The 11213-nt window shown below is 41.2% G+C and overlaps 1 non-coding gene across 1 annotated transcript; it reads right to left on the bottom strand.

Moving 5' to 3' along the window:
* Nucleotides 1-791: 791 nt before the first annotated feature.
* LOC145019136 (small nucleolar RNA R71) lies at nucleotides 792-898 on the bottom strand. The gene has a single exon (XR_013667454.1). It is a non-coding gene; the product is annotated as a small nucleolar RNA R71 (small nucleolar RNA).
* Between the last annotated feature and the right edge of the window lie 10315 nt (nucleotides 899-11213).

Raw genomic sequence — 11213 nt, 5'->3', positions numbered from 1 at the left:
ATTTTTGGGTATTTTGAATATGCTATTTTATTAGGATTTTTCTGCCTATTTTCTTTCAAATTTTTATTTTCAGTCTATCTATTGTTTGACTTACCACGTCGTGGTCATTAACACTACGTCGTGGTGTTGTAAAAGTTAGGTTCTATTTTTCGTTTGTTCCTTTTATGCATTTTTTTTATTTCAATGATTTGTGACCCGAGGGTCAAACACACCAATCTTACCACCGTTTGACAATCCTGAGTCATAATTACATAACAAGAAGACAACCAAACTCGGAGAATCAAACAAAAGAACTCTTGAAAGCGAATTCGAATGTTTTGAGAAGACTCCTAACAAAAAGGAGTTAGGTTACGAGCCCGATAGCGAACATGAATTAGACAAAGTAAGCGAATCAAAAGGCAAACCAAAATGACGGACATTGCGGACATCACGATGGAAGCCTACAAGAGGTGGATGCATGAAGACACCGGACGTGGACTTGTGAAACCCACAATTCCCAACACCGCTAGCTTTGAACTGAAAGGCAACATCCTTGCTCAACTGAAAGACATACCCTTCTGTGGGAAACACTATGAAGACTCCTAAATGCACCTTGATGAGGTCAATGACATCGCTGACTATTTCAACATACCAACGTCCCACGCAAGACAGTTTTGCTAAGAATGCACCATGTTACTCTTAAGGGTAGATTAAAAGATTGGTTTAAGGCACTCCCACTAGGCACAATAACAACTTGGGCATAAATGCGGGAAGAGTTCATAAAACAGTTTTTCCCACCATCGAAATTTTCCATGTTAAGGAAGGTTATTGGAAATTTCAAGCAACAAGCGGGTGAGTCATTGTATGAGGCGTGGGAGCGATGCAAGGGTTTGTTGACAAACTTACCTCAAAATGATCTAAACATCCAACAAGAAGTCTCTATTTTCTATGGCGGGGTGAACATCACAACTAGGTAGTTCCTTGATTCTCAAGGGCCACTAACAAACAAAATCACCAGCCGCAATCAAGGAGCTAATCGAGGAATTTTCTAAACATTCAAAAGAATTCCATAACCCTTGATATGATGCAACTAGGGGAAACATGAATGCTGCTTTAGAGGACATGTCAGCGGTCTTAGCAATGTTTCATAACTTGGATAGGAGGATGACTAAAATAGATCAAACAATCCATGCTATAAGAGTGGGGTGTGAAAACTATAACGGGCCAAAAATTTATCTAGAGACTGTGATCTGGATGAGAATGGAAACGAAAATGTTCAAGATTGCTACTCAAGCGGTGATCGTTATGATGAAGACTGGATAAAGCCCAAGAAAAAGTGGTTACCTTATGATGAGTATAAGAAAGACAAAGATGAGAACTTTGAGTAGAAAGGAAGAGGTTTTTAACAAATAGAGGAACCAAATCCTGAAAAGAAACCCGATTTTGAGTCAATGTTGACCCGCATTGTAGCTGCTTTAGAAAAGAGGCATGATGAAACCAAAGCAACGATAAGATATCAGCAAGCTCTAATGAGATATCAACATGATTTACTTCGAAATCAGCAAGCTTGAATCCTCAACATCAAAAAACAACTTGGGCAACTAGCTAAAAAATTCAACGAAAGATCATCAGGATCCCTTCCAGGAAACACCGAAAAAAACCCAAAAAGAGATCTCATCCAAGCTATTAGAACTAGAAGTAGGAAAATTGTTACCCATCTCACTCACATTAATAGAAACAACCCGGGTGATGAGCAAGAAGGTCGAGAAGCTAGTCAACAAAAGAATTATGAACAATTGCTACAACATGGTGCTAACACTACGACGTGGCTAGAACTTGAAAAACAAAATGTTGATCTCGTTCAGCCATACCGCCCATCGTTGTCCTTTCACAGTACAGCAAGACAAGAGAAGAATGCTAAAGACTACAATAAGTTATACGATCACATTAAGTCCCTTGAAATCAATATTATGTTCCTTGAAGCCTTGGCTTAAATGCCAAAGTATGTGAAGTTTCTAAAAGATCTCTTAACTAACCAAAACTTTGTCCCTAAATCATGATTTAAAATTAGATTCTGCAAAGATCCAATCCATTGTAAACAAAGGATGTATATGGTCACACCTATGACTTACTGAGAAAACAAATTAATCTGATGTGTAGGGACAAGGTTTGAAAACTCAAACCTTGAGTTAATACTTAAGATCAATGTCTGCTTACTAATGAATGCTCCGGTTAAGTCTGGATAGATTAGTCAAGTCTGAGTCAATGTATTCAACAAATATTCAATACATAAATGAGGAATAAGAATTAAGATCAAAGTAAAGTTAATAAATGAAGAACAAAGAGAATGTAGTAAAGAGAATGAAGTAAATGAAATATTGCTAAAAAGTTTGAACAATCTGTCATTTGATTTACCATTGAATGCTCCTATAAGTAGGATAATGAAGTACATGGTACTAACCGATTATATACATAGGACTGGATAAAAGAGTTACATCAGACACTCTTAATATTTGAGTTGACAAAAAGACTAAGTCCTATGACTAGTTAAATCAAACAAAATACAAATACATTAAATGCATAAAGACAAAATACATATTCCGGAACATCAAACAAAGTTCATTCTGGAATGCCTTCATTCTCTTTCTTCATATCATCAACTTAACATCAGGTCCAGACACAAAGAGATTCCGTAGCAGGCTTTACCTCGGAACTACAGCTAAATTCGGAATTAACAAAAGGATTTAGGATTGCTATAGGTTCACTTTCATGTTCCAACAATCTCCCCCTGAGTGAACTTAGCTATCAAGTCAGCTTAGTTCGCTTCTTCTTTGATGAACGTGTAGGCTCAAAACAACCATTCTCGGACTTCAATGTACCAGGTAATCTAACTCACAAACTTTGCTTACACTTGTTTCAGAGCTTCAGACTTGGATGTTCGGCTAATGAATTTCTGAAGAGCTTTGGTAGGAACTAGGTGTTTATCCAGGACTCTGAAAAAGTCTTTCTTGTTTGTCTTCTTTGTTGTGTACACAAACCCTATAATCGGTTCATCAATTGGTCCATCAGTAAGCAATTCAACTTCAGGAAGCACATAATCAATCTTTGCAACAAAATCTTTAGTTCCGAACAGATGTTCCAACTCATAGTCGCATTGACAAAATCCTGTGACATAATCTTTGAGGTAACTCAGAGCAGCATGGTAAATTTTCACACATCATAGAAGTCTCGGCACATGCCGTAGGAAGGGCGTAAGCTTTGTTGTTGGCTCCAATGATGGAGGTGACTTCCCCACACTGGAGTGGGTCCTTGGAAGTTCCTCACGTAGACGGGAGGTTTTGGGATTGGTGGATTTATAATTTATGGCTCCGAATCCGTGCCAGAGTCATCCCCTCCCTCCAACTCTATAGGCTCTTCGTCTTCTTTAGGATCTTCTTCGATCCACCCTCCATTACCTTGGTTGGGGTAGTAGGGGTCATTGGGGTGATGGAATCCCGCCATTTAGACTGTACGAGAATAGAGTTAAAAAATTTACTATAAGCTAGAGCACATGAAACTTACCCTTAAGTTTAATGGTTGACGGCACTCGAATACTCCCTTAGTATTCTTTAACGATATGCTTTTGGTAAGTTTTAAATTTGTTGTCAATTGCAGACACTCCTTGAAATACGTTAGTCAGCTCTTGGACAAATATAGTTGATCAGGCTATATTCTTCCCAGTTCCGATTACATGTCCCAAGGCGTACCTGTACTGCACAACTTATTTATAATACTTCTAGGGTTATTTACTATGAAACTGTTATTAGTATAAAATGAGTGCATGCTTACCTTAAAACTAATTATATTTAATTTCAAAAGTATTAATTTTCTCAGAGTATTTTTGCCCAGTTGAGTTTATAGTTGTATATCAAAAAGGAATGCTTTTGATATACTTAATTCCCTATAAACAAAGCTCTGATACCAATCTATCACACCCCCAAACCATTCATATTCAGTATCATAACAGTTCATAGAAAGGAAAGTACACACCACCATATATATTAAGTTTTTCAAAATGTTTACATAATTGTATTCGTTACATGATCAAAAGATAAATACATAAACATCTTTCAAAAGAAGTAATTAACGTCAGCACGTTAATCCCCAAAAGTTGATCTCCAAACCTGCTTGAGAATACAAGTTATTTCAAAGAAAAAGTGTCAACAATTAAGTTGGTGAGTTCATAAGTAGTGTTTTGAGAAAATGTACGCCATTCGAAAGTTCGTGTATGTTTTCCAGAAAATGCAGTATTTAAAATGTAAAGAGTTATGATTCGTTGTGTTGACAATGAATGTATTAGATCCAGAAAATCCCATATTTTCCCTAATGGTTGAGATACGAACTGTTGTGTTTTCCAAGAAAAACCCTTATTTTCTTATAAAAGTGTGAAATGCATATGAATGTTCGTGTTATAAGTTGTAAGTAATTGCACCAGGAAAATTCCTTATTTTCCTATTAGTTGTTTGGTTTGTATCCAGGAAAACCCCTTATTTTCCTAACATAACTAGCAGTCTCTAAGACCGAAAATCGCAAGCAACCGACATGCTTAAAAGTTGTAGCATAGTTTTAATAGCTACTCGTTCATAAAAGCATAATACCGTATTAATTGTATATCCGGTGAGTTTTATAACCATACTAAACATAATATGCTTGTAGCGACGTTCTTCAGGCGTCGTAGCGTTATGACAAACTGTCACTCCAAAGGACGGACTGTAGCTAACAGTCAGGGCGCGGGATCATGACTTCCCGTATAGATCTATACACATTTGACACGTTCTCCGAACGGGAGACTCTGGTTATAGACAGGACTTGCAACATTACTTTCTAATAAAGAAAAGTAACGTTTGAAGATATACACATCTCATGGATTCTCAACTAAGTCTATAATAAAGTGATAGTTTTATATGCAAAGTTTATCCTTTTTCACAATGTTTGACAAAGCAAGATCATAAGTTTTTAGAATGTATAAAACGACTTAACAATGAAAGGTACTTTGAAATAATTATATACTTTGTATAAGTCTAATGCACGCAAAGTATGACAAGAGTTTTCCATAATAGTAATGAGTTCCAAGTGATTTATTCGGTAAAACAAGCGAAGTGAAACTTTATAAAATATACGATAATAACCGTATGTTTACTTGTATTCCCCCCCCCCCTAAAGAAGTATAAAAGCATTTAAAATGTATTTAAAGTGTGTTTGAAAGGGGTATGAACTCACTTGAAAGTTTGAAGATAGCAAGATGGAAAATCGGGCAGAGTTTCGTCTCGGGAAATGGATTTTCCTCGGGATTCTCGGGATTCCTTGGGAGTAAAATCGACCTTCGGGACTTGCACAAAATGACCAGGGCTTCGGGGTAGTGCGAGAACGGAAAACGAGGTAAAATGCAAGAAAAAGGAGAGAGAATGAGCCATTTTCCCGGGAACCCTCGCATGCTATTTATAGAGGGCTGAGAAGCATGCGTACACGGGGCGTACTCCCGTACGCAGCGCGTACGGGACGTCACTGCTGACCGCATCCTCGGCTGCAGCGCTTCGGACGGGACGGGGAGGGATAGCTCACATAGGGGCGACGTGGATGATCCGAGGCCGTGGCCTCGAGTACGCAGGGCGTACGAGGGTACGCGGTGCGTACAACGGCCCTAGGCTGACTCCCCTTCGGATAATACCGAATTTTTAATAAAAATTATATATAAATTATTTATCAAACTTCAAAAATTCATATGTCCTTCATACGAACTCCATTTTTGACGTTCTTTATATCCCCGCGAAGGTGAGACTACGATCTACAACTTTCATTTAGATTCCGTTGGCAAATTCCGAAATTATTTTTATTATTTATTTATTAAAATGACGTGATTAAGGAATTTCTTTAAAAATTCATAACTTATTCATACGATGTCCGATTTGAGCGTTCTTTTTATCCATGTTTGTAGTTTAACGATATCTATGACTTTCATTTAGACACCTAAGGTCAGAAAGTGTTTTATTGAAACTTTGCGTTTTTACGCAACTTCGTATTGCCGGTTTTTGTCGGATAACTTAGAATGGTCATAATTTCTTCGTTATAACTCGGATTTTTGTGTTATTTATATGTTTGGAAACCTTAAGACGATACCTACCACATAGTGTACTCCAAATAGAGTTTTTGAATACTTCATTTTTCGATGATATTCTAATTCCTTCCTCAAAGAGGTTACAGGACTCGATTTTTACTGACTTGAAATAACGGGCTGTTACATCATCCCCCCGTTAGAGGGAATTTCGTCCCGAAATTTTAATACAAAAGAAGAGTCTTAGGGGCTGAGGAAGAGATGTGGATACTTCTGTTGCATTTGATCTTCTCGTTCCCACGTGAACTCAGGTCCCCTCTTAGCATTCCATCGGACCTTTACTATTGGAATGCGACTCTGTTTAGTTCGTTTAACTTCCCTATCCATGATCTCGATGGGTTCTTCCACAAAGTTAAGATTTTCATTTAGTTCGATCTCATCGAGTGGAATTACAAGTGTTTCGTTGGACAAACACTTCTTCAGGTTTGATACGTGGAATACTGGATGTACTTTGTTAAGCTCTATTTGAAGTCGGAGTTTGTAGGCTACTGGACCAACCCTTGAAATGATTTCGAAGGGTCCAATGTACCTAGGATTTACCTTCCCACGTTTTCCAAAGCGTATCATGCCCTTCCAGGGTGAGACCTTCAGTAGTACCCGATCGCCAATCTGAAATTCCAAGGGTTTACGTCTTTTGTCGGCGTAGCTCTTTTGCCTATCCCTCGAGGATTTCAGTCGTTCTCGTATTTGCACGATCTTTTCAGTAGTTTCTCTGATGATCTCTGGACCAGTGAGGGTGCTATCAGGGACTAGACCTTTTGCCAGTTGTGTGTCGCCCACTTCCGTCCAGCACAGAGGTGATCTGCACTTACGGCCGTAAAGGGCTTCAAATGGAGCAGTATTGATACTAGTATGATAACTATTGTTATAGGAGAACTCAACCAAGGGTAAGTGAACATCCCATGCTTTACCAAAGTCGATTACACATGCTCGTAACATGTCTTCCAAGGTTTGGATCGTCCTTTCACTCTGTCCGTCAGTTTGGGGGTGATAGGCTGTACTCATGTCCAATCTTGTTCCCATGGATTTTTGCAATGATTGCCAGAATCTAGACATGAATCTGCTGTCTCTATCCGAGATGATAGACATTAGCACTCCATGGAGTCGTACGATCTCTCGGATGTAGATTCTCGATAGCTTTTCCATTTTATCCGTTTCCTTGATCGGTAGGAAATGAGCGGACTTGGTTAATCTATCGATGATTACCCAAATAGTATCTTGGCCACCCTGAGTTTTGGGCAGTTTCGTTATGAAGTCCATGGAAATCTGATCCCATTTCCACTCAGGAATTTCAGGTTGTTGGAGTAGTCCTGAGGGTTTCTGGTGTTCTATTTTGATCTTGACGCAAGTCAAACACTTGCTCACGTATGTAGCGATCTCTACTTTCATGTTTGGCCACCAGTAGAGTTGTTTGAGATCTTGATACATCTTGTCTGACCCGGGGTGTACGGAGTATGGATTCTTGTGTGCCTCGCTCATAACTACCTCTCTAAGTCCACCGAACTTGGGTGTCCATATTCGGTTCATGAGGTAGTGTGCTCCGTCACTCTTGATTTCTAAATTCTTGTCCATTCCCCTAAGGGTCTCACCTGTCACGTTTTCGGGTTTCAGGGCCTCTATTTGAGCTTCCTTGACTTGTGTTGACAGGTGTGAATGGATTGACATGGCTAATGACTTCACTCTTCGGCCAGAGTACTCCTTACGACTAAGGGCATCTGCCACGACGTTAGCCTTTCCTGGATGATAGCGAATCTCACATTCGTAGTCGTTGAGCAATTCGACCCAACGTCGTTGTCTCATGTTCAACTCCTTCTGGTCGAAGATGTGTTGTAGGCTCTTGTGGTCTGTAAAGATAGTGCATTTGGTACCATATAGGTAGTGTCTCCAGATTTTAAGAGCGAAGACCACCGCCCCAAGTTCTAAATCATGAGTGGTGTAGTTAACCTCATGCGTTTTCAGTTGTCGTGAGGCATATGCAATAACCTTTCCCCTCTGCATTAGTACACAGCCCAGCCCTTGCTTCGAAGCGTCGCAATACACCACAAAATCTTCGGTCCCTTCTGGGAGGGAAAGGATGGGCGCACTGCAAAGGGCCTGTTTCAAAGTCTGAAATGCAGCATCTTGCTTTTCTCCCGAATTGTAGGTCACACCTTTCTGGGTTAAGGCGGTAAGAGGTTTTGCGATGCTGGAGAAATTTTGGATGAATCTTCGGTAATAACCAGCAAGACCTAGAAATTGGCGAATTTCTGTTGGTGTAGTTGGCGCAGACCAGTTTTTGGTAGCCTTGATTTTTTATGGATCCACGTGGATTCCTTCCTTGCTGACCACGTGACCGAGGAAGTCCACATTTCTAATCCAAAACTCACATTTTGAAAATTTTGCATACAGTCTCTCAGTCCGTAACGTCTCTAAAACTTGCCTCAGATGTTGACCATGCTCTTCTTTATTCTTTGAATAAATGAGTATGTCGTCTATGAATACTATCACGAATTTATCCAAGAATGGACGACATACCCGATTCATAAGATCCATGAATACGGCTGGGGCATTGGTTAGTCCGAACGGCATCACTACGAACTCGTAATGTCCGTATCGTGTTCGGAAGGCCGTCTTGGGAATATCACTCTCCAGGACTCGCAGCTGGTGATATCCCGACCTCAGATCGATCTTGGAGAAGTAGTTGGCTCCTTGGAGTTGGTCGAATAAGTCATCGATTCGGGGTAGGGGGTATCGGTTCTTGATGGTAAGTTTGTTGAGTTCTCAGTAGTCGATGCACATTCTGAATGATCCATCCTTCTTTTTCACGAACAGTACGGGTGCTCCCCATGGCGAGAAGCTCGGCCTGATGAATCCTTTTCCAAGTAGTTCATTCAGTTGGCTGGATAGCTCTTGCATCTCTGTCGGGGCTAATCGATAGGGTGCTTTGGCTACTGGGGTAGCTCCGGGAACCAGATCGATTCTGAACTCAACTTGTCTCGCGGGAGGTATTCCCGGAAGGTCCTCGGGAAAAACGTCGGGAAAATCGCATACGTCGGGCACACTCTTGATGTCCTGGACTTCGCGTTTCACATCTACAACATGTGCCAAGAATGCGTGACACTCTTTGTGTAGGCATTTCCAAGCTTGGATACTTGAGATGATACGAAGAGTGGTACTGGGTTTGTCGCCCAAGACAATGAAAGTTTCGCCGGTTGGCAGATTAAGGCGAACGGCCTTATCGTAACATAGAATGTCCGCATGATGAGAACTCAGCCAATCCATGCCAACGATGACATCGAAACTCTTAATCGAGACTGGCATGAGGTTGATTGAAAAGGAATTATCGTTTAAAGTTAGGGTGCAGTTTACGTATATCTCCTTAGTGCCTTCGGTTTTCCCGTTGGCCATTTCTACTATGAATGGTTCACTTAATGATTGTGGTATTGATTTTAGCAGGCCTTTAAAGTCGTGACTCACAAAACTCCTTTCCGCTCCACTATCAAACAAAATGCATGCATACGAGTTATCGAGAAGAAACGTACCCGTAACAACAGTAGGGTCCGCAATGGCTTCATCTTGTCCCATTGCGAAAACTCGGCCCCTTCCGCCGGTATTCCGATTGTTTGCCTTTGGGCAGTCCCTGCGGTAGTGCCCCGTGTCTCCGCACTCAAAGCAGGTGCGACTTACCCCGGTATTAGTTGTGGGGATGGATGGTTGGGTTGGCTCTTTGCAATAGCGGGTTGTATGTCCCTTCTTATTACACTTGGTGCATTAAAGATCATGGCAAGGACCGTGGTGGTGGAAGCTGCATCGGTTGCACTTAGGAAGTTTCCCATTATATAAGCTTGTGGGGGCAGGGTTGGCAGGTACAGTCATAGCGTGGGTCGCTATTACCTGTTGTTTCTTGGGGTTTTCCTGGAGGGTTTGTCCCCTCCTTTTGTTCCAAGGCCTACTCTGGCCCTGAGCCTCCCTAGGTGGATTTGCGGTTGTTGAAATGATACTGTGTTTTGCTCCGTGGTCGATGAGTCGCTGAGCCAGGCGTTTAGCGCTGTTGTAGGTAACTAGGCCGGAAGCTAGGACATGCCCTTGAATCTGGGGTGACAACCCCCAAATGTACCTTTCAACCTTCTTTGATTCTGGGTTGACCATGGTAGGGCACAGTGCAGCGAGGTCGTTGAACCTAGCTGTGTAGGTGACTAGGTCAGACCCAGTCATTTTCAGATTCCAAAGCTCCTGCTCAAGCTTTTGCACTTTGCCCCTTGGGCAGTATTCTTCCAGTAGTAGAACCTTTAGATCGTCCCAACTCATGGCATTGGCGACAGTGAGCGTTACCGAATTCACATGGCTTTTCCACCAAGTGAGGACTCGATCTACGAAAGTGCAAGCAGCGAACTTGACTTTGCTTGCTTCCAGGCATGAGCAGATCTCGAAGACCGTTTCGGTCTTCTCGAACCATTGCATTAGTGCAATGACTCCCCCAGTTCCATTAAAAGTTTTTGGCTTAGCGTTAGAGAACTCCTTGTAAGTACATTCTCTTCCTTGGCCATGACCAGTGCCATGATTTGGATGATTCGTGCTGCTTCCCGCCCCTCCATTTCCGTGGGAGTTTATTTGCGAGAGGGCTGCAATTACTGCTGCTGTGATAGCAGCCTGGACCATGGCTGGATCATAAGTTGGTGGTGGAGGTGGTGGTGGTGCCGTGCCCGGCCTGGGCCTTAGGTTTTGACGAGGAGGCATCGCGCTGCCAAAAGAAAAAAATGGAAAATTTTATAAGTTTTGGCAGTTCAGAGTTGAATGATATTGAGTTAACTTCTAATAGTTCTAAGAAGTTGGGTTTGACCGACACAATGTTTTGAGCTTGAGAGTAAAGTTTGAATAGATGTACCAATGAATTAAACGAATGGCGCATGATTAACAACAACAAGAAAAAGGGATATACCCTTACATATATTAAACATATAGTTGTGTTACAGCAGGGTCTAGACAAAAGTTCTTGGCCTTTCTAAAGGCCTCCAATTACAGAACAATTTAAAGAAAATAATACTTTTATCCGAAGTCCTAATTTATAACAAAATTTGAGAGTCGGGCAAGTACTACTAGTAGC

The sequence above is a fragment of the Lactuca saligna genome, chromosome 9, assembly GCF_052625555.1.
Source record: "Lactuca saligna cultivar CGN05327 chromosome 9, ASM5262555v1, whole genome shotgun sequence".
NCBI classification, from domain to species: Eukaryota; Viridiplantae; Streptophyta; class Magnoliopsida; order Asterales; family Asteraceae; genus Lactuca; species Lactuca saligna.
This window is presented reverse-complemented; position numbering and strand designations above follow the sequence as displayed.